The sequence below is a fragment of the Lissotriton vulgaris genome, chromosome 5, assembly GCF_964263255.1.
Source record: "Lissotriton vulgaris chromosome 5, aLisVul1.2, whole genome shotgun sequence".
Taxonomy (NCBI): Eukaryota; Metazoa; Chordata; class Amphibia; order Caudata; family Salamandridae; genus Lissotriton; species Lissotriton vulgaris.
Genome location: NC_141693.1, coordinates 822,148,977 through 822,170,347, shown reverse-complemented (window position 1 = coordinate 822,170,347; position 21,371 = coordinate 822,148,977). Strand labels below are relative to the sequence as shown.

Below are 21,371 nucleotides of genomic sequence, written 5' to 3'. Positions count from 1 at the left end.
ACCATGCTTACTTCATCAATGATAAGAAGTTTCATTTTCTTCAGGACTCTGGAAACTTCAGAACACGCATCTCCAGATAGCTTGTTGTAATGCAATTTATTATCATGCTCAACTGGCAGCATCAGTAAACGATGTAGAGTAATCCCTTTAATGTTATGTGCTGACAGTCCAGTTGGAGCGGTTACAACACAAGACAGCGGTGATTCAGTCCTGTTCTGCAAATAAGTTGCAATGGCTTTAATCAGAAAACTTTTTCCTGTTCCCGCTTCTCCACTTACGTACAGTCGAACAGGCTTAAATGATGTACATGAGCACACTTTTTTCTCATGTCTGAATCCATGTTCAATCTGTTCTGTGACTTCGTCATATATCTTTTTCTGCTCAACGTTTAGTTGCTTTACCAAATCTTTTAAGTTAACTACATCCTCTTGAGCTTGTTCCATAGCTCTTTCCACCTCATCCATGGCAGTTGCAGCTTCATTTTGGATAATTGCTCCTCCTAGTGGATCCTGACTCAATGAAGTAGAACTCTGACTGTCTTGAGAACTGTCTCTAGCATTCTCTTCAGCAATTGTGGTTTCTTGCTCTATTTCTTCGTTCAACATTTGCAGATAATTTGGAAAAACAGGACATTCTATGGTATCCTTAGTTGCATTAAAAGAGTCTTCATAACAGAGGAAATCTCCAAGTAGTCCCTCTTCTGTACGCCATGGCTTAAAGAGTTGCAAAAGAGCTAAATAGTAAAATTCTCTTTTGTCTGGAGCTTCGCAACTCAATTTTCGATGATTAATCAAATGGCCTTTTCTCTGCTTCACTAGACATCCTTCATACCCAATGACAGCATATTTTCCATTATTGATATCTTCTGTGATGTTTCTCTTATTACTGTAGTTTTGCAGAACTTCGTACAAACAAGTGTTCTCAAGGTGAGTACTTCTATTTGGATAGTATGTATCCAACATGTTTGTCTTCAAAATATCTGTACTGTTGGGTTCTTTCTCCGCCAAATATTCAATTTCTTGTACAGATTTCAAAACTCGGTTTCGTGTTGCAGCAAGACCTAGACTCACCCAAATGATTGTTCTTGATTTGGCATAGAGACTTGCTGATGATAACTGATCAGAACATTCATATGCTCCAATTTCTTGATGCGACAACATCTTCAGACTGAAACTGTATAATTTCTTGCTTAGACTCTTTTCATGTGAAATGTCCTCCCACATTTCCTTCAGTTCTGTCTTTTCTTTTTTTGTGATGTAAGATGTCACATATCGAGCCACAGCAATAGAGTTGTCAGCAACGAACTGAATATCCATGTTAGCATTCCACATGGACAAAATCACTGGGTTGTAGTCGTTGATGTACTTGGACTCTTCGTTTCTTTTTAAATTGTATGTTTTTTTGGGTGATTTCCTTGTCACAGTATGACGTAGAGATGACATCAAATTATTTACTCTTCCTTTAGAAATCACTGGTCGTGGAAACGCAAAACGACATTTCGTGTAGTACTTTTCCTTGTTTTTGAATTTTCGACGACAGTACTTTCCACAACGATGAGATTGAAAACGTAAAACTTGTTGCCTTAAACTGTTTTCTTCCGTAGTTTTCGGAATAGCACATGTTGAATATTCTTCAATGAAACTCATCACTGTGTCATCCGAATCAGTTCCAAATTTGGGTGCATCTTTAATCCATAACAACATATGTATATGAGGAGCACCTCTCGCTTGATATTCCTTCCTCCAAAAGAAATCCAAAACCTCTCCAAGGGGAGGATTTTTTTTGTTGGTAATAAAAGACATCATAGCTTCAAATCTATGATTAAAATATCTGCAAACATTCACTGGATCCAAAGAACACAGTTTTCCAAGTGTTTTTAATTCTATATTTTGTATGTTTCCATTTGCCTCTCGTAGAAATTGAAGTAAGTCGTCCCATGCATACTCAGCACAGCTAAGAGTGAGGAACCATGTAGGAGTTCCTACGGTTCTTAGCATACATTTCAATTCCCCATGACGATGGAACCAATACTCGTTTGTTCCACGCTGACATGCCATGAGATTGATTAGCTGAGATTCCAAAATACTGTCTTGCAGATTTACTTTCTCCATAAAGTCCCTCGCCGAAACATTTTGCAGATGAGCTCCACGCTTCTGTATATGATTAACTGCATAAGAAAGCCCAGACAAATCACTTTCATACTGTAGATGAAACAAATACGGAATGCATTGACGAAACCTTGGATCTTCAGCATATAATCTTAAAGTCCGGTATTCAGCTGCAGGAATTTGAACTGGTCGATCGTCATATCGTCCACCTTGACCTGTTGGAAATAACTGTGGAAAACAACGAGCTTCCAAACTTTCTTCCCATACACTAATGGGACTTCCTTTTGCTGCTTTCATTTGAAACAAGTCAATTGCATTCCCCATTACTTCTTGGGAATGCAAAGGATGAACAGTATAATGTTCATATATTTCTTCACTTCTAGACACATCAACTTTTTCAATTTGGCCAACTGAGCAATCGCTGTCTTCTTCTGTAGCTGTTTCCTCTGCTCCAACACTTACATCTTTATAGTACTCATTGTTTTTGACCAAATACAACGTTGCCTTTTTGACTTTCCTAACATCCACTAAATCTTGCCAGATTTTCTTACTCTTTGTCGGAACCCCATTAACTAGAATAACCAGAGGATCCTCTTCTACTCTTTCTACACCAATTGTATCAATATTTTTCTTGACATCTAAAGGCAAATAAACAACTCTTCCCTTTAATCCTCTTTGCAAATCTGTAGGAGGTAATTTCCCTATCTTAGGCTCCATGCGAACAATAGCTTGAAAAGGATGGACACATTGAATCAAAATTGATTCATAAGTATTTAAAGCCATCAATTCAGAAGGAATATCTATCAACTGAAGATTATTATGAGCAGCTCTAGCAGGCATTCTATTTTCATTTAATTTTTTCAAACAATAATTACAAATACGCTGATCAAAACTCAAATCAAAAGAATTCTCCACCAACAAATAACTTACAAAATCCTTCCATTCACTATTATTTTCCAATTCACATTTTGCATATAAATCAACTAACCTAGTCTGAATCTTATAATGAGTCAGTCGACAACACACACAAGTTAAATTAGGCCTTTCACTTGATTTCACCTTAAACTTGGTAATTTCCTCGTCAAATTTTCTGTACTTGAAATCTGTACATTGTCTTCCACATTACCATCCATTACTATATCCAGTTCTACACTGTCCTCTTTGTTCCCAAAATAACAAAACTCAATTTCTTCACAAATAGTCTTCGCATATACTTCAGATCCATGCTAAAGAGCACTGTTTAACTGTTTAAGCTTAAGTGCTGGACTTTTTGCATAATACAACCTTCTCACTAATTTCCTCACCTTATTATGATGCACTACTAACATCCTAAAATGATGAAAAACACTGTGACATACTTTTCTAGAAAGACAAGCCAGTGAATGCCCATGCAAACCTGTGTTTTCTCTCACTCTGCAAGGATCTAACTCTTGCAAGATCTTCACTTTCTGTTTTACACTTTTCTTACTATATGTACGTAAGAAATTTCGAAGCAAATCGATTGAATCCTGTCGCACACTACAAATACTACTGCACTTCCATGTGTACACTGGACCCTTAGTACGTCTCCCTAAAACTTCATCAGCTAACACCTCTTCTGCATCTCTAGACACAAGTTTCTCTTTTTCCATCACACAACCATCTTTCACCTCATATGCTCGACCACTGGTGTCAACTGCATGCACCAAATCATTTTCCTGAAAGTAACTCTCCTCATTAAAAAATGGCTCAGAACTTGAACTATGCATCCATTCTCCAGAAAATACTTCACAAAAATTAGTCCGATTAATTATTCTTTTCCATCTACTGTTCGATTTGAAAACATCAATTGCCTTATAAAGTATCCTAAATCTATTAATTACTAAAATAAATAATTTTTTCTTAACTTCAAAAGCCTGATCAACAATCTTCTCTACACTTTTCTTTTTCTTGTAAAAAGCAGCTCTATGTTTACCTTTCTTTTCATTTTTTAGCAAATTTAAAACTACCTTATTGCGAAACATTCGTCTACGAATGTCCCTAAATTGATTTAACCTTCTATTGCTATCCATATTCTTCTCTCCTGCTCCAATAGAGACATTTTTTGAGGGCCTCTCCTTCCTTTTCAAATTTGCTCTCTCCTTCTAGATCTTCACATTACCGTTAACATTTGTTTTTGTTTTACATATGTTGCGAAAAAAAAGACTAAGTTGTCTTACCAGGACCTTTTTGGGTGTTTTTTGAAGTACTTGTTTCCGTATGGTATTTTTTCTTCTCCTTTGCCTTGACGGCATTTTTGCTTACTTTTTAAATGTTGATTTCAATCTGTGGTAAAGAAAAAAATAACACATTATAGACCACTATTAGCAAACAACAAAGCAATCACAATAAGCAAACAATATAAACACTAATTTGCAACATATCTAAGTTTATACCACAGCAACTATATAACTAGGAGTAAGACAAAGAAAAACAGCTAGAGGGAGTAACACAAAAACACAGAGAGACTCAGACAAAGAAACAGGTAGAGGGAGTAAAACATACAAAAGGACTAAGACAAAGAGAGTGTATAATATGTTGAAAGACAGAAAAAGGATGTAATAGGGAAAAGGAGTAAGTCAAAAAAAGGGAGTAAATCAGAAAAAGGATGTAACAGGGTATAAAATAGAGAAAGGGTGTAACAGGAACTAACACAGAGAGAGGGTGTTAGAAGAGAAAAGGTTGTAAAAGAGACTAAAACAGAGAGAGCCTGTAAAAGAAGAGACAGAGAGTAAGTTTCAGAGAGGGTGTAAGAGGAAGTAAATCAGAGAAAGGATGTTACAAGAAAAAGGACAGACAGAGGGTGTAACAGGAAGAAAGAAAAAAAGTCAGAAAGAGAGACAGTATAAAACAGACAAAAGGTGTAATAGAGAGTAGCTCAAGGCTAGAATATTACAAAGAAAAAGGTTGATTAGATAGTATCTGCATGATTCAAGAAATATATTAACACATTTCACAATCATGTCATCTATGTTTCCTCAGATTACTCATATTTTTGGATAATGCTTGGTTAAAACATTTTGCTGCATAGAGAAATTATCTTTTTAGAAACACAGCACAGGACCTATGTACAAGCATTCAATTTCACTACTGAAACCTCACTGTTTCACAAAATACAAATCCCCTATCTTGCAAATGTTCATAGCAAGCATTATCAAAAAGCAAGACACAAACCAACAGCAAAGAAACTCAGGGCATTATTTATGAAGGCCTTGCGCCACCGGTGCATCACTTTTTTCCCATGTTAAAAGTGATGCACCGGCGCCACAAGGCAATCATAAATAAGGTCCAAATGTAAATACCATTGATTTGCCACCAAAATCGTTTTTGGAATAACATTTAAGAAACACAGCACAGGACCTATGTACAAGCATTCAATTTCACTACTGAAACCTCACTGTTTCACAAAATACAAATCCTCTATCTTGCAAATGTTCATAGCAAGCATTATTAAAAAGCAAGACACAAACCAACAGCAAAGAAACTCAGGGCCTTATTTATGAAGGCCTTCCGCCACCGGTGCGTCACTTTTTTCCCATGTTAAAAGTGACGCACCAGCGCCACAAGGCAATCATAAATAAGGCCCAAATGTAAATACCATTGATTTGCCTCCAAAATCGTTTTTGGAATAACATTTAAGAAACACAGCACAGGACCTATGTACAAGCATTCAATTTCACTACTGAAACCTCACTGTTTCACAAAATACAAATCCCCTATCTTGCAAATGTTCATAGCAAGCATTATCAAAAAGCAAGACACAAACCAACAGCAAAGAAACTCAGGGCCTTATTTATGAAGGCCTTGTGCCACTGGTGCGTCACTTTTGTCCCATGTTAAAAGTGACGCACTGGCGCCACAAGGCAATCATAAATAAGACCCAAATGTAAATACCATTGATTTGCCCCCAAAATCGTTTTTTGCATAACAGTTTAGAAACACAGCGCAGGACCTATGTACAAGCATGCAATTTCACTACTGAAACCTCACTGTTTCACAAAATACAAATCCCCTATCTTGCAAATGTTCATAGCAAGCATTATCAAAAAGCAAGACACAAACCAACAGCAAAGAAACTCAGGGCCTTATTTATGAAGGCCTTGCGCCACCGGTGCGTCACTTTTTTCCCATGTTAAAAGTGACGCACCGGCGCCACAAGGCAATCATAAATAAGGCCCAAATGTAAATACCATTGATTTGCCCCCAAAATCGTTTTTTGAATAACATTTTAGAAACACAGCGCAGGACCTATGTACAAGCATTCAATTTCACTACTGAAACCTCACTGTTTCACAAAATACAAATCCCCTATCTTGCAAATGTTCATAGCAAGCATTATCAAAAAAGCAAGACAGAAACCAACAGCAAAGAAACTTAGGGCCTTATTTATGAAGGCCTTGCGCCACCGGTGCGTCACTTTTTTCCCATGTTAAAAGTGACGCACTGGCGCCACAAGGCAATCATAAATAAGGCCCAAATGTAAATACCATTGATTTGCCCCCAAAATCGTTTTTTGAATAACATTTTAGAAACACAGCGCAGGACCTATGTACAAGCATTCAATTTCACTACTGAAACTTCACTGTTTCACAAAAAACAAATCCCCTATCTTGCAAATGTTCATAGCAAGCATTATCAAAAAGCAAGACAGAAACCAACAGCAAAGAAACTCAGGGCCTTATTTATGAAGGCCTTGCGCCACCGGTGCGTCACTTTTTCCCATGTTAAAAGTGACGCACCGGCGCCACAAGGCAATCATAAATAAGGCCCAAAAGTAAATACCATTGGTTTGCCCCCCAAATCGTTTTTTGAATAACATTTTAGAAACACAGCACAGGACATATGTACAAGCATTCAATTTCACTAGTGAAACCTCACTGTTTTACAAAATACAAATCCCCTATCTTGCAAATATTCATAGCAAGCATTATCAAAAAGCAAGACAGAAACCAACAGCAAAGAAACTCAGGGCCTTATTTATGAAGGCCTTGCGCCACCGGTGCGTCACTTTTTTTCCCATGTTAAAAGTGACGCACCGGCGCCACAAGGCAATCATAAATAAGGCCCAAAAGTAAATACCATTGGTTTGCCCCCAAAATCGTTTTTTGAATAACATTTTAGAAACACAGCACAGGACCTATGTACAAGCATTCAATTTCACTACTGAAACCTCACTGTTTCACAAAATACAAATCCTCTATCTTGCAAATGTTCATAGCAAGCATTATCAAAAAGCAAGACAGAAATCAACAGCAAAGAAACTCAGGACCTTATTTATGAAGGCCTTGCGCCACCGGTGCGTCATTTTTTTCCCATGTTAAAAGTGACGCACCGGTGCCACAAGGCAATCATAAATAACACCCAAATGTAAATACCATTGATTTGCCCCCAAAATCGTTTTTGGAATAACATTTAAGAAACACAACACAGGACCTATGTACAAGCATTCAATTTCACTACTGAAACCTCACTGTTTCACAAAATACAAATCCCCTATCTTGCAAATGTACATAGCAAGCATTTCCAAAAAACATGCCACAAACCAATAAGAAAGAATCTCAATCTGCTTCCAAAGCTGAGGTAATGCAAGTGACATCATTCTAAAAGGTTCAAATATCTTTATTTAATGAGGCAAACACTATTAATTTCTTCTCAAAAATATAAGCCATCCATTTACCCCCAAATCGTTTTTTAAATAACTTTTTACAAACACAGCACAAGTCCTATGTACAAGCATTCAATTTTACTACTGAAACTTCACTATCTGCTTCCAAATCTTATCCATAGAGCAAACAAGTCTCTATCTAAATTAAATGAATCATTACTTACCTTTACAAATGATTCAAACAACCGCAAAGGTGCACCACAAAAATTGAAGCAGTAGTAATAATAATGATATATCTTGAAGATGTTGGAGTTCTTCTTCAAATCCTTTATTTTCAAAACATTTAGTCAAACATATACAGCCGACGCGTTTCGTCCCAAACTGGGACTTCTTCAGGGCTTAAAGTTGGTCGGACGTCGCGTGCGTGGGAGAAAAATGGAAGCGTGGTCCTGGGGTCACCTTGCCAGCTACAATTTATCCTATTATTTAGGTTCTTCCCGACGCTATTATTTTATTAAATGAATGCTAGCGGGCGACAGCAATACAGAATTCTTAAAAGTTCTTCGGAGGTGTGATAGAATTGTGCCACCTTACTGTAAGCACTGTCTCAGTCCGTATGCTGAGTCAGATGTGTAAATGATGTTGGACCGGAGGTCCTGTAACTCCATATGGAGGAGGGTGTGGGCACTGTATCCCAGCAGGCCGTTATAGTAACAAGCGGCCGGCGCCCATCCACAGCCCTCGTCCTGACCAACACCCGCAGCGACGTCGTGGCACGGCCTGCTGGGATACAGTGTCCACACCCTCCTCCATATGGACTTACAGGACCTCCAGTCCAACATCATTTACACATCTGACTCAGCATACGGACTGAGACAGTGCTTACAGTAAGGTGGCACAATTCTATCACACCTCCGAAGAACTTTTAAGAATTCTGTATTGCTGTCGCCCGCTAGCATTCATTTAATAAAATAATAGCGTCGGGAAGAACCTAAATAATAGGATAAATTGTAGCTGGCAAGGTGACCCCAGGACCACGCTTCCATTTTTCTCCCACGCACGCGACGTCCGACCAACTTTAAGCCCTGAAGAAGTCCCAGTTTGGGACGAAACGCGTCGGCTGTATATGTTTGACTAAATGTTTTGAAAATAAAGGATTTGAAGAAGAACTCCAACATCTTCAAGATATATCATTATTATTACTACTGCTTCAATTTTTGTGGTGCACCTTTGCGGTTGTTTGAATTATAAAAAATTCCCTAGGGAAAAGGCACAGTGATGATGGGTGCCATTCAGTGTGCACACAGTCCCCTTGTTTGAACTTAAGGGTTAAAATACCGCATGGGGGAAAGATAGTCAGGTGCTTATTCTAGAAAGGGTCCATCATCTATGCAGTTACCTTTACAAATGCTTTGGGAGATTGAGAACAGTGTCAGACACACACACCAATTTTTCTTTAGCAGAGCAAAAGGTGTGCACTCAATACACTGAAACCAAGACTGGCAGAGAAAATCTCTAATTCTACACACATATGCCTCATTTCAACCAATCAAAACTCTTCCTCACTTTTTTCAAACCAACACCCTTACCCCTCTCAGACCTTTCTATCTGTTACCATAGCAACTCCCTCCTAACTGAACTCTCAGGTTCAAAAGTTTATTCTACAATGTTGCAAATTAAGTCAGCAAGGATGTTTGACCTCTCAATACACCAGCTTATCCAGGGCATTATTGCGTTTAGTGACTTTTTCTTAACCATTCAAATTGCTTCTTTCACACAACACAACCATGCACCCTAACTTTCAGTTTTCAACTATCTGAATCCACCAATCATTGCTTGTGATTCAAGAGCAGGGAAACTCCCCAATTATTTTTTTGTAAACTCCTAATGTTCCAACTGCCATTTCATTCCCACACTTCATCTGACTGCACCAGAAACTTCTCTCATCATGTATTCTGTGTGGATTATTGGACATAGCTACATCCACTGGGCTCAAAGGTATGCAGCTAGCAGAAATTTTCACAACCTTGATTTATCAAATGTGGAAATCAAGTGGATTGGCCAGAGAGGATTGAGATGTCACCAATTGATACCATTGGTGAAAACCTTTTTGCATCTGCCAAACCCTGACCTCTTAATAGTGCACTGTGGTGGAAATGAATTGGGCACTATGACTGGGGTTGGTCTGGAAATGCTTTTAAAGGACACCTTTGATCAATTGATGACACTTTTTCCACAAACTGCCTTGGTATATTCCAATATATGCCAAAGACAGAAATGGAACTGGTCCAACCAATTTTGTCCACAATTTGAGAAAGCACGGAAACATGTGAATAAATCTGTTTCTGCTTACATGAGAGACTATGGAATGGGTTCAATATACAACAATACTTGCGTTACAACATGCAAGGCATCTACAGAGGAGATGGTGTGCACTTCTCAGACGAGGGGAATAGAATATTCCTCCTGAATTTAAGACTGTGCATTGGAACCTACTTGTAGGTACTTAAATCAGCCACAGAACCAAAAGCTCTTTTCAGGGCTACCCTACCACTGATCACTCATAATGATTTCTTACAACTTTTTTCACTATTTTTCACCAAAGTACGCTCCCGGGTGCGCGTACCGGGCGCTCACCCCCTGGAAAATTTAAAAAAAAAAATTTTGGGGGGGGGGGACATAAATGGGCCTTCTAAACCCCCCTCAGAAAACCTAGAGGGTCAGGAAGTGTCTACCGTGCCCCCTTCTACCCATTCCCAACGTTGTTTGTCCTCCATCTTGTGTCTCAATTCTACAGAAACACAAAATGGCGGACTTCCGTAGCACTCCCGGTGCGCGTACCAGGGCGCGCACCTGTAAGCGCTTCCCAAAAAAAATGTGGGAAAGTAATTTACATAAAAACCACTGGAGACACTTACACCAAATATAGAATAGGCCCTACTACATAGCAGTCCCTACCATTTACCCAAATTTGGTGGTATTCCATTGAGCCATTTGGGCTGTAGCCCTGTCTAAATATCCTGAGGTAAATTACATGACGAAAACACATATGAAACTGTTTGAATTTTCAACCAATTAAAATGTTACTTACACTTTGTACTTTTATGTGCTGACATTTGATTGGTTAAGTGCATGAATATATATGAAAAATAAGAGGGAAACACAGCCATTTTGACTAACACTACCTAAGGTACATTTGGAAAGAATTTTGACAGAAAACTTCCACTACTTTGAAATAGGTAAGTTGTTAATTTGAAAGGAGAACTATGTTATGCACTTTAAATTATTTTGGGAAAACGTTTTCAGATAGTTATATACTGTCCCTCTGTAAGAGTTAGAGATGGAGATAGGCTTCTCTGTTATAATTATGGATTGAGTTAGGCTTCTCTGGTATAATTATGAATTGACTTAGGCTTCATCACAGGCACTTTTTAATAGTTCTACTTCCTGCCTGAAACCATACACTGCCCAAAGATAACTTCCCTGTTAAAAACTCACAAGTACCTGTCTGAACTTAAACCCAACAGTGCCCTATCTCTACTGATATATTTATTTTTTTTATGCAATTTACAGCAACAAAATGGAAGGAGAATAGAATATTTCTTTCGAAATTGTTTTGGACAACAACCCTGAAGAAAAAATTGCTGAGAATGATAACTTTGATTTTATGGATGAGTCTCTGGACCATCAATTAGTCCAGTGTGTGGAATCAATAGAATCACAGAATGAAAATGAGGACATTCCAGACAATATATTGTTAGAAGTTTTATTAAATTTTGAAAAAGAATCAGAAAAATAAATTTATATTTAATAATCAAAAATTGTTCGAGACATTATTCATTTTTATATGTAATTCATCAAGTAGTTCCAAAATGTTTATAATATAAAGTGAGACTTATAGTATACTGTGCAACTTTTTTGTGTTACATAGTAAGTTTGCTCATAGTTACTTCCTTTCTCCCACTATATTATCTCCAATGTGTATTTAACATCTCTTTATCATCTCCTGCCTCCATGTTGTTTCTGCTTTCCTGACAGACTATGGTATGAATTCCATATACCACAATAACTTCTGTAACAACATGCAAGATATCTACAAAGGAGAAGGTGTATATTAAATTTTAGACTCTGCATTGGTACCTACAGGTTGGTACTTAATAAAAAATAAAAAAACAAAAAGAACAATTAATAAACATACAATTTTTGAAAAGTCTGTCATTCTTTTTTCCCCCTGGTGCGCTCCCCGGTGCGCGTACCGGGTGGTCCCCCCGCGCAAAACAATAGAAATTGTGGGGTTTTTTTGCCCCGCGGGGCCCTTTTATAGCCCCCACATCAAACCTAGGGGGTCAGGGGGGGTCTACCCTGCCCCCTTATGGTCATTTCCCCCTTTGTTTTGGCCACCTCTTGTGTCTCGATCCTACCGAGACACAAAATGGCGGCCGCTCCGGACTGTTTCGAATGTTTACAGACACCCGAGAGCCAATCAGCTTTCCGTGCGCAAGTCGCGTGGCGCGCCCGGTGCGCTCCCCGGTGCGCGTACCGGGTCGCGCCTATAGATATATATATTTTGTTTAACCTAAATTACTCAAAATCCACTGGAGCACATATCTTGAGACATAGCAAAGGCACATCGGGCTACCAGTCCCTACAATTTTGCCAAGTTTGGTGGAAATCCATTCAGCCGTTCGGGCTAAAAGTGAGTTTGACCGCCCTATGGAAATTAACATGGGGAAAACACGTTTTGGGACCCCCCTTTTATCTCGGCCCCCAACTTCACGAATCCCCCCGACACTTTCAGGGAAGGACCGGAGCTCCGCGAGGCAACTTTGAGGAAATTTTCAGGCAGATTCGTCAACCGGCGGCAAAGTTATTCCAAATAGAATTTTGAGATTTTGCATTGAAAAAAATCCTAACTATAACTACATACTGGCGACCGCCAGTAGGTAATATATATATGCCAAGGTGTATTGAAGTATGAGTGTGTGTATGAGTATCTGAATGGATGATTTAGTAGGTGTGTGACTGACTGTATAAGTGAGTGATTAAATGTGTCTTACTGAATGCATGGGTTAGTAACTAAACTGTGCAAATGTCTTTATTAGTCTGTTAGTTGGTGTGTAAGCGGCTGCATGGCTTAGGTGAGTAGCTACATGAGTGTCTATATGGGTTATTTATTGGTTGTCTGAGTATCTGTATGGGTGCCTGAGTGTCTTTGTGGGTGGGTGGGTGGGGGTGTGTGGGACTCTGTGAATATATGTGAGTGGTTGTTTCACTGGGTGTATGGGTTCAAGAGTGCATATGGAAACAGCTGTATGGGTGGGTGAGTGTGTGTATGGGTGTGTTGGTGAGTGAATGGATGTCTCAGTGGTGCATGTGTGAGTAACTACATATGTTTAAAAGCAGTATATGTGAGTGTTGGAGTATATAAATGACTATGTGAGAGTGAGTGATTGCAAGAATATCTGTATGGATGAGTGTGTGTTTCTATGAGTGATTGTTTAAGAGAGTAATTATATGTTAGTACCTGTATAAATAAGTGTGGTGGTGTGTGTATGACTGTATAAGCAAGGAAATGGATGTGTGATAGTTTCTTTGCATGACTGACCAGGTGTAGGAGTAACTCATTGGGTACCTGGCAGTGAGTGAGTGTCTATATGGGTGTGCAAGTGGATATATCAGGGGCTGTTTAGATGAATGACTGTGTTTATGAGTGACTGTATGGGTTAGTGGGTGGATGTGTGTGTAGACGTGTGAATCACTGAGCAGGAATGTACTCACTGCTATTGGTCTGTCTATGGTTTCGATATTGGTGGTCTGTATTTTAGAGTGGGTGTATGAAAGTTTTTATTAGGGTATGAGGAGGTGCATCAGATGATCATGTGGATGATGTCATCAGTGATGTCATTTCAGATGGCATCAGTGATGTCATGAGTGATGTAATATGTGACGTCATCAGCAGTGCATTGCGGGAGCGCAAGTTATAGTTAGGTCTACTAACTATAACGGCCAAATTTCTATGGTTTTGTACAAGTGAAATCTACAACTAACTATAACGTCCCTGAAACCTATGGTTTTTTCAGTGAATTTCTAAGGTTTTTTAAATGCTAATTTCTAACTATAACATCCCTGAAACCTATGGTTTTTTCAGTGAATTTCAAAAGTTTTTTAAATGCTCATTTCTAATTATGCCTACAAAGGTTAGACATGTAAAGAAAGAGGAAGCGCAGAAAGAAGCAAGACAAATGCAGCAAGAGGCAACAGAAGTCCAGAAAGTCTAAGAAAAGTGCAGGAAGAAGAAGAGATGTGCAGAAAGAACTAACAGAGGAGCAGAGAGTCCTCCTGTGCCCCCAACTTTTTGCTGATGGGCACTGGTGGTAACTGACTCTGACTAACCAGGCCTAGAGACAGTGCTATGCAAAAAGACACTTAGAATACAGTGAAAACACTTACATACACTAGGGAACACTATGCGTTGGGGTACCCCTGTGATTAGCATGACCTCCTCTGTATTTGCCATGAGTTAATGACTGGGTCACTGCATGAGAACATGAGTAGTGCCTGGATGATTAGAGAACTACAAGGAGAGTGCATGGTGATTTTATAAGTGTTTGGGTTTTGGCGCAGTGATTGGATAAGGACATAGGACTGCCTGGGTGATTGGAGGACTGCATAGGGAGTACCAGGGAGATTACTGGACTGTATAGGTAGTCCTCAATGGATTGCAGCAGTGCATGTGTTAGTGACTGGGTCATTGCATGAGTACATGAATAGTGATTGGATGATTAGAGTGCTGCAAGGACAGTGCATGATGATTTTATAACTGCTTGGGTTTTGGCAGAGTGAATGGATAAGTATATAGTGCTGGCTGGGTGTTTGGAGGAGTGCATGGGTAATGACAGAGGGATTTCTGGAGTGCATGGGTACTACCTGGGTAATTGGATGAGTGACTCAGTAGTGTGTAGGTGGTTAGAAGTCTGCATGGGAAGCGCTTTGAGGATTGTAGCAGTGCATGTGTTAGTGCCTGGGCCATTCCAAGAGTACATGGGTACCGACTGGAAGACTAGAGTACTGCAAGGAGAGTGCATGGTGAATTTATAAGTGCTTGGGTTTTGGTGGAGTGATTGGATAAGTACATGGTGCTGGCTGGGTGATTGAAGGAGTGCATGGGTACTGACAGGGCGACGGCTGGACTGCATGGGTAATGCTCAGGGCATTGTAGCAGTGCATGAGTTAGTACATGGGTCATTGCATGAGTGCATGGGTACTGACTGGATGATTCGAGTACTGCAAGGAGAGTGCATGGTGAATTTATAAGTGCTTGGGTTTTGCGGCCTGATTGGATAAGTACACACATGTCACATCAGTCCCCCCCTCCCTTCACCACAGTGCAAACGAGCCCCCTGGCAGGTTTTAAGTTGGGGGATTAATTCTCCTTGAATCCCGAGGGTCCCTGGGGCCAACAAGCCCACCAGGTACCTCCAATAAGCACCACAGAGCTGCGTTGCAGAGAGGTGTAAAAATTGGTTTGGCCTCGGACCACCTCTCTGCAACGCAGTCCTGTGATACTTACTGGAGGTACCTGGTGGGCTAGTTGGCCCCCAGGGACCCTCAGGATTGAAGGGGAATTAATCCACAACTTAAAACGCGCCACATCAGGCCCGCCCCCTCCCTCCACCACTGTGAAAACGTGCCCCGTGGTGCGTTTTAATTTGGGGGTTTAAGTCCCCTTGGTTCCAGAGGGCCCCGAAGGTCCAACTAGCCCACTAGGTACCTCCAGTGAGCGCCCATGAGTGTGTTGCAGAGAGGTGTAAGAAGGGGCGTGGCCTTGGAACACTACTCTGCAACACAGCTCTGTGCCGCTTCTTGGAGGTTCCTGGTGGGCTAGTTGGCCCCAAGGGACCCTCAGGATTCAAGGGAACAAAATCCCCCAACTTACAATGTACGAGGGGATACATTTGCACAGTGGTGCAGGGAGGGGGTGGGCCTGATGTAAGAAGTTAGCAATCTTGCTGTGTAGGACTTACTGGTGGTAATAAACGGGATAGTTGGCCCCCAAGGTTGACTTTGGTGGCTAACTACTCCTCCTGTTACCTCCAGTAAATACCGCACAGTGGAATTGCTAACAGGTGTTTCGGAGGCCACGCTCACCATTCTCCACCACTCTGGAAACATGACTGGTTTGTTATAGTTAGAAATTAGCATTTAAAAATCCGTTGAAATTCACTGAAAAAACATGGGTTTCAGGCACGTTATAGTTAGAAATTCGCATTTAAAAAACCTTAGAATTTCACTGAAAAAAACCATAGGTTGCAGGGACGTTCTAGTTAATTGGACATTTCTCTCGTAAAAAACCATAGAAATTGATCAAGATCCCCTGGAGGATCAAAACGTGTAATGGCCAACATTAAACTGGCGATTTAAAGCACCGAATTTAGGGTCCGTGTCTGCTTGCTAAAGAGGTAATTCTGTGGAGTGACGAAAGCAGCGTTCCGGATAGATGGATAGATAGATAGATAGATAGATAGATAGATAGATAGATAGATAGATAGATAGATAGATAGATAGATAGATAGATAGATAGATAGATAGATAGATAGATAGATAGATAGATAGATAGATAGATAGATAGATAGATAGATACATACATATATAGAAAGGTCTGAACTTTGCCATTAGTTTAAATGGCAAAGTTGAGTTAGCAGTTAATAAACTGCTCTGCCAGTTCAATGATAATGCTGTGGATTCTTATGATACCCATTTCACTGTACTGTTGTCTCTGCCTCTTTTCGATTTGCCTGTCCTGATCACATTGTGGACACATAAAATGTCTTTCCGTGTTATGGTGATAGTTTGGGGAAAACTCATTAAAAAAGATTTTGGTAGGATGGGAGTCTTGGTTTGCTTTGTCACACTCCTGGTGGCACAATTAGTCCTGCAGCTCATGTGGGTCACTTGAACTTTCAGGCCGTGAGTACCCCAGCACCATATACTAGGGACTTGCAGTAAGTTAATCTATGTCAATTGGGTATAAGCCAATTAAACGTACACTTTTAAAGATCAGAGCACATGCATGGAGGTCTGGTCAGCGGGGCCTAGTGCATCACAGAGTCATTATGCCAGTACAAAATAGTCACAAGGTGGGGCAAAAAGTGAGGCTGAACCTGCAAAAAGCCTTTTCCTTACACTGTTTTAGCCCGGCAGTAGGTGACTGATCGGTGCCTGCTTATTTGGGCTTTGCCATGCGTACGTCAGTCTGTTGTATTGTGTTACTTGACACTGTGGAAAATGCAGAAATTACCGTTAGCATAAGCTGAAGTCATTTTGTTTGTGACAGCCATTTCAGTTAGCCATGTGCTCGCCATGTGCTTCTCCTGTCTTCACTGTTGCCTGCCCTTGTATTCTGCTTGAGTCATCAGTTACAGTTAACTCCTTCAGCACTGAGCCAGAGCAATGTATGATCAGAAAGGCCTGTAGCTGCTAGAATGCACCTGTTACAGACTTAACTGTCAGGCTATTCCAACTGATGCAAGGGTTTTTGTGACTCCTCCCACTCTGTTGACTAAGTAGTTCCAGTTGTCAATATATGTGTAATAGCTATTCATGTGTATACTTGTACCACCTCTTTTTTTACCTCCATGCTTACACTGCAACTATCACAGTGTATAAACACCATGGTTTCCGTACTCCATGGACTACCTCATACAGTGGCCTGAGGGTACCGTATTGACTTAGTCTCCCTCATGTGAGGTTAATAAATTTATTTTCTTTAATATTACAGCCTCCGTGCCAATTTCTTCTTTGTTGGTTTAAGGACCGGTACATCAGTGTGCCCCTAAAAAGGCTTTTATTATTCCACAAATTGGCGCTCGAATAGGGACTCATCGGAGACGCGGCCATCCGAAAGTGCGGTCGCGATGGAAGGTAGGAATCCACTGAGGAGGTACCCTGCATGAGGAGACCCTTTGTCTTTGCAGACTGATGTGTTCTCCGGTTTTCCCGATCTGACCCTCTAAGGTGATGGCTGGTCCCGACTGAGATCTTCTTTGGCGTGACTATTTCAAAACGACCGTTAGGTCGCGCAGAACTTGCCACTTGGAAGCGGGAGACTTTTGTTTGGTAAGGTTGCGATGTAACACTCTTGTTTTAGATTAACTTGGCAAGATTTTTTTTTGCTGCAGCAAATAAAGGCAGGTAATGAGGAGATTTTTCTCTACTTTTGGATAATTCTTAGGATAAATCAGTTTTTGATTATAATATATTGTATTTTAATATTTTTGGCATGCCTGCTCCTAGCACACTTCGTAGAATGTGTTGTAATTTGGTGGTACCAATATAGATTTAGAAAGTACTCAGCTGACTCCCCTAAAGGGGATACTTAAATAGGTTTATGTACATTAAATATGGTATTTCTTCCATAATGTATAGTACACTGTGGAACAAATACACTAAAAAGGATCCTGATCTACGCACTTAGTAAAATTAATAAATGATGATACAGAGCGCTTTTGAGTGTTCCGCCAGCTCCATTGGTAATTCTGTGTATTTTGGAAAAGGTCTGGGGCTAGAGCCTGTCTTTTTGAACATGGCACAGTCTTTTGGCTGTCTACTTGTCTTGGTGTAGTCTCTGTACTATTTTTTGAGAGTTCTCTTGTTTGTAAATATGATTTACAGTCTGTAGGCTGTCTCTTGCTTTTGTCCTAAGTGTTGATTTGTAGGTTGATTGTTTTTTTTGAGTGTCTCTGTGGTTTGTGGACTGACACCGGTGGTGATGCTTGTGAAGTACTTGTTTGAGTGAGTAGTGACTGTGTTTTCGTGTAAAAATGGCTTGCCTTAACAAGAAGGTGTTGTGTGTTCTGAGTGTGTGGCCCCCTTTTTGAAAATGTCTGGAATGAGCTCAATTTGGTATGTTGTCGTCATTGTGTTCTGCAGATGTCATTGGAAGAATTACACTTTAAACTTCAAGGAATGGATTATATAACATCTGCTAAGTAGCTGCACGCTACCATTAACAGTAAATCAGTAAAAAATTATAGATGTGTGAATATTGCCACAATGGTAAAGAAACATTAGAATTAACACTCAATAGGGAAAAATAGGTCTCACAGAGAGAAAAAAAAGAATTTGTGTGACTCAAGACAAAATGTTACAGCATTATCCTTAGATATCATTATATTAAATATTAAAAGGCATTAACATGATCTGAGTAATTAGTTGCTGCTAAAATAAAAGCGCCTTTTTTATTACATTGCAAAACGATAGACTTTGACTGGCTTGGAATGCCTGGGTTTTAAATAGACTGAACTGTGCTCAGAGCTACAAAAAGAGCTTTTAAACAGCGGTTCAAAGCTGTCTGCCTGAAGGAAGCTGTCTGTCAGAACAGACAGAGGTAATCAATGGTTTACAAACTTTTTGAGGACATTAGAATACAGCAAAGGGTTTTTCTCGTGAAAAAGCGTAGAAGTTGACGCCTGCTGGTTGTGAAACACAGCTGAGTTAATGAATTATCAGCACACAGGCACTGGAGCAGGACTGCTTTTCAGCTGTGCTTCTCCATAGTTACTTTGAATTGTTAAGGCCGCATGAAATAGCCTTGTTCAGACAGGGGGCAACAGGTTTAAGGGTCAGAGGCCAAGTTCTGTATTTAGAACTAACCAGCACTACTGAACATAAAATGTCTATGCAGGGAGCCACTGTGACAGTGTGTGATTTCTACATTACACTATGAAAGCTTGTAATGTTGAAGAGTAGTTTAATTAACTGATTTCTTTGTATTAATTACATTTCCTGATTCTAACATTGTAGGGTAAAACACTACAGGTAATGTAAATTTTGCTCTAATGATGTCTGAGGCTATAATGTGCCTAGGAAAATTAGGGTAACATTAATTCTCAATTCATGTTAATATTTAGGATATCATCATTAGTAATTTAACTACATTTAAGAAATGGAAGAATTTACTTAGTTGTTTCAATGAACTTATGGCCTTGATTAAGCCTTCCTGGAACACGATTTGACACCACAGATCTGTTTTAGGAAACATTAGTGAAAGGAAATATTGCATATTCTGTAAAGAGCACATGGGGATATCACTGTTTTCTTGAGAAATACTATAAATTGAGGAGATATGCAGGTGGGATTTAACCTATTGAATAACATTATCAAGGGGTAGCAGCGTCTGTAGGCCCTGTGCAGAAAATAGCTCTGCCATGCATACAAAAATACTTGTTTTCACTCAAAATTGTTGTGCTAGGACCAGATCAAAAGGCTGTGAAATAACATTTGCATTAGGGTGCTATTATGTTACACAGCTCAATAAGCTAAAGGACTTGGTAGTTGGTTATTAATGTTTTCTAGTTAGCTCAATGGGTATTTACCTTCTACAAGTCTGTTTGTGCCCAGCTACGAAAAAGGGGGGTAAATATTATCGACAGGAGGTCACCCGTTTTGGTTGCCTACTGTTGAATGGAGGGACAGGAGATTAGCTCCTGGGCAAATTAAGGGTAAGCACAATTAAGTAACACATTGTCATTTTTCTTGATTTATGTGCTCTCTCTCTCTTTTTTTCTCATTCTCTTTTGAGCCTATTTAAGCTGTCTGGGAATGGCTATGAGACAATTGGTTGGGCTCACTTTAGTCATTTATTCCACAAGATTCTGTGAAAATGTTCTTAAATAAATAGAGACAAACGTACCTCACCAGCACATCTAATTGGCTATTCAGTAATACTGTTTTAAAATTGTTAAGATTAATAAAATGAATAAAATTACGTCATGTTACTGCCCATCCTGTCTGATGAAATTATGAAAGGATGAGTAGAATAGATTGATGTTCCCTTATTTGACCTTTAAGGGGAACTATATATGGGTAGTTTTTGTTCTAAAATTCTCAGGTGATAACACCATTATTGTTTATGTTATTTGCATGCTATATACAGTTTTGCAAGGGTATTACTAGTCTCTTATTAGTTAGTCTGTGTAATTGAGCTGACAGCCCTTATTAGAGCTGGTGAATAGTTTTTTTCTTTGAAAAAGATGTTACATAGTCCAGATTGTGAAAAGTAGAATGCACAAGGGTTCACCATGTAAGGAAAGACAACCATGTGATCCTCAGCAAACATTTTGAAGTAAAATATTGCTTTATAGGAGTTTGTTTGCCACAACGGTTCTGCTGGAGAAATGTATGTACCCACTTTGCTGAGGTTTAGTTAGTTATTTATGGAATAAGGATCCCTGTTAAATGAGCAGTTTTTAGATGAGAGCATGGTCCTAAGCGTAAAATGTAAGTGTTTTTAAGTATGTAAAATAATAATTGGCAACTAGGACCGCAGTGAAGGTAGAAGGCTGGAAGCACTGGGCCCATTAAAACAACGTGGAGTATGTACCCCTCCCACTGTCTTGGACGAAAGACGGGGTCACAAATCGGGACAGAGAATTCTTTGCGTGGATCAAGTTTTTGATGCCCAGCTGAGAGAGTCCCAGACCGACAAGGACGGCAAGGAGGCTTTGCTTGAGGTGACCCCCTTTGAAACAAGGGTTGCTTCAGATACTCCAGCATCAGACCTCGGAGTCCTGCTCCCTAAGTGAATGCAAGTCTGCACCTCTGTTTGTTGATCAAGAGGTGCCTGGGCATACTGGGCACAA

General features: G+C 39.8%; 1 protein-coding gene across 7 annotated transcripts in view; it reads right to left on the bottom strand.

Annotated features, from left to right (window-relative positions):
- MARCHF8 (membrane associated ring-CH-type finger 8) overlaps positions 1-21,371 on the bottom strand; it is a 713,145-nt gene that overhangs the window by 496,130 nt on the left and 195,644 nt on the right. For 2 of the 7 annotated variants that reach the window (XM_086922310.1, XM_086922311.1), the window contains exon 3: positions 4,307-4,412. The exons of 3 other annotated variants lie outside the window; for them this stretch is intronic. The gene's annotated coding sequence lies outside the window, so the exon portion shown is untranslated. Of the gene's footprint in view, positions 1-4,306; positions 4,413-21,371 lie in introns of those variants that run through there. 2 more of the 7 variants (XM_086922314.1, XM_086922315.1) reach the window with 2 other exon arrangements.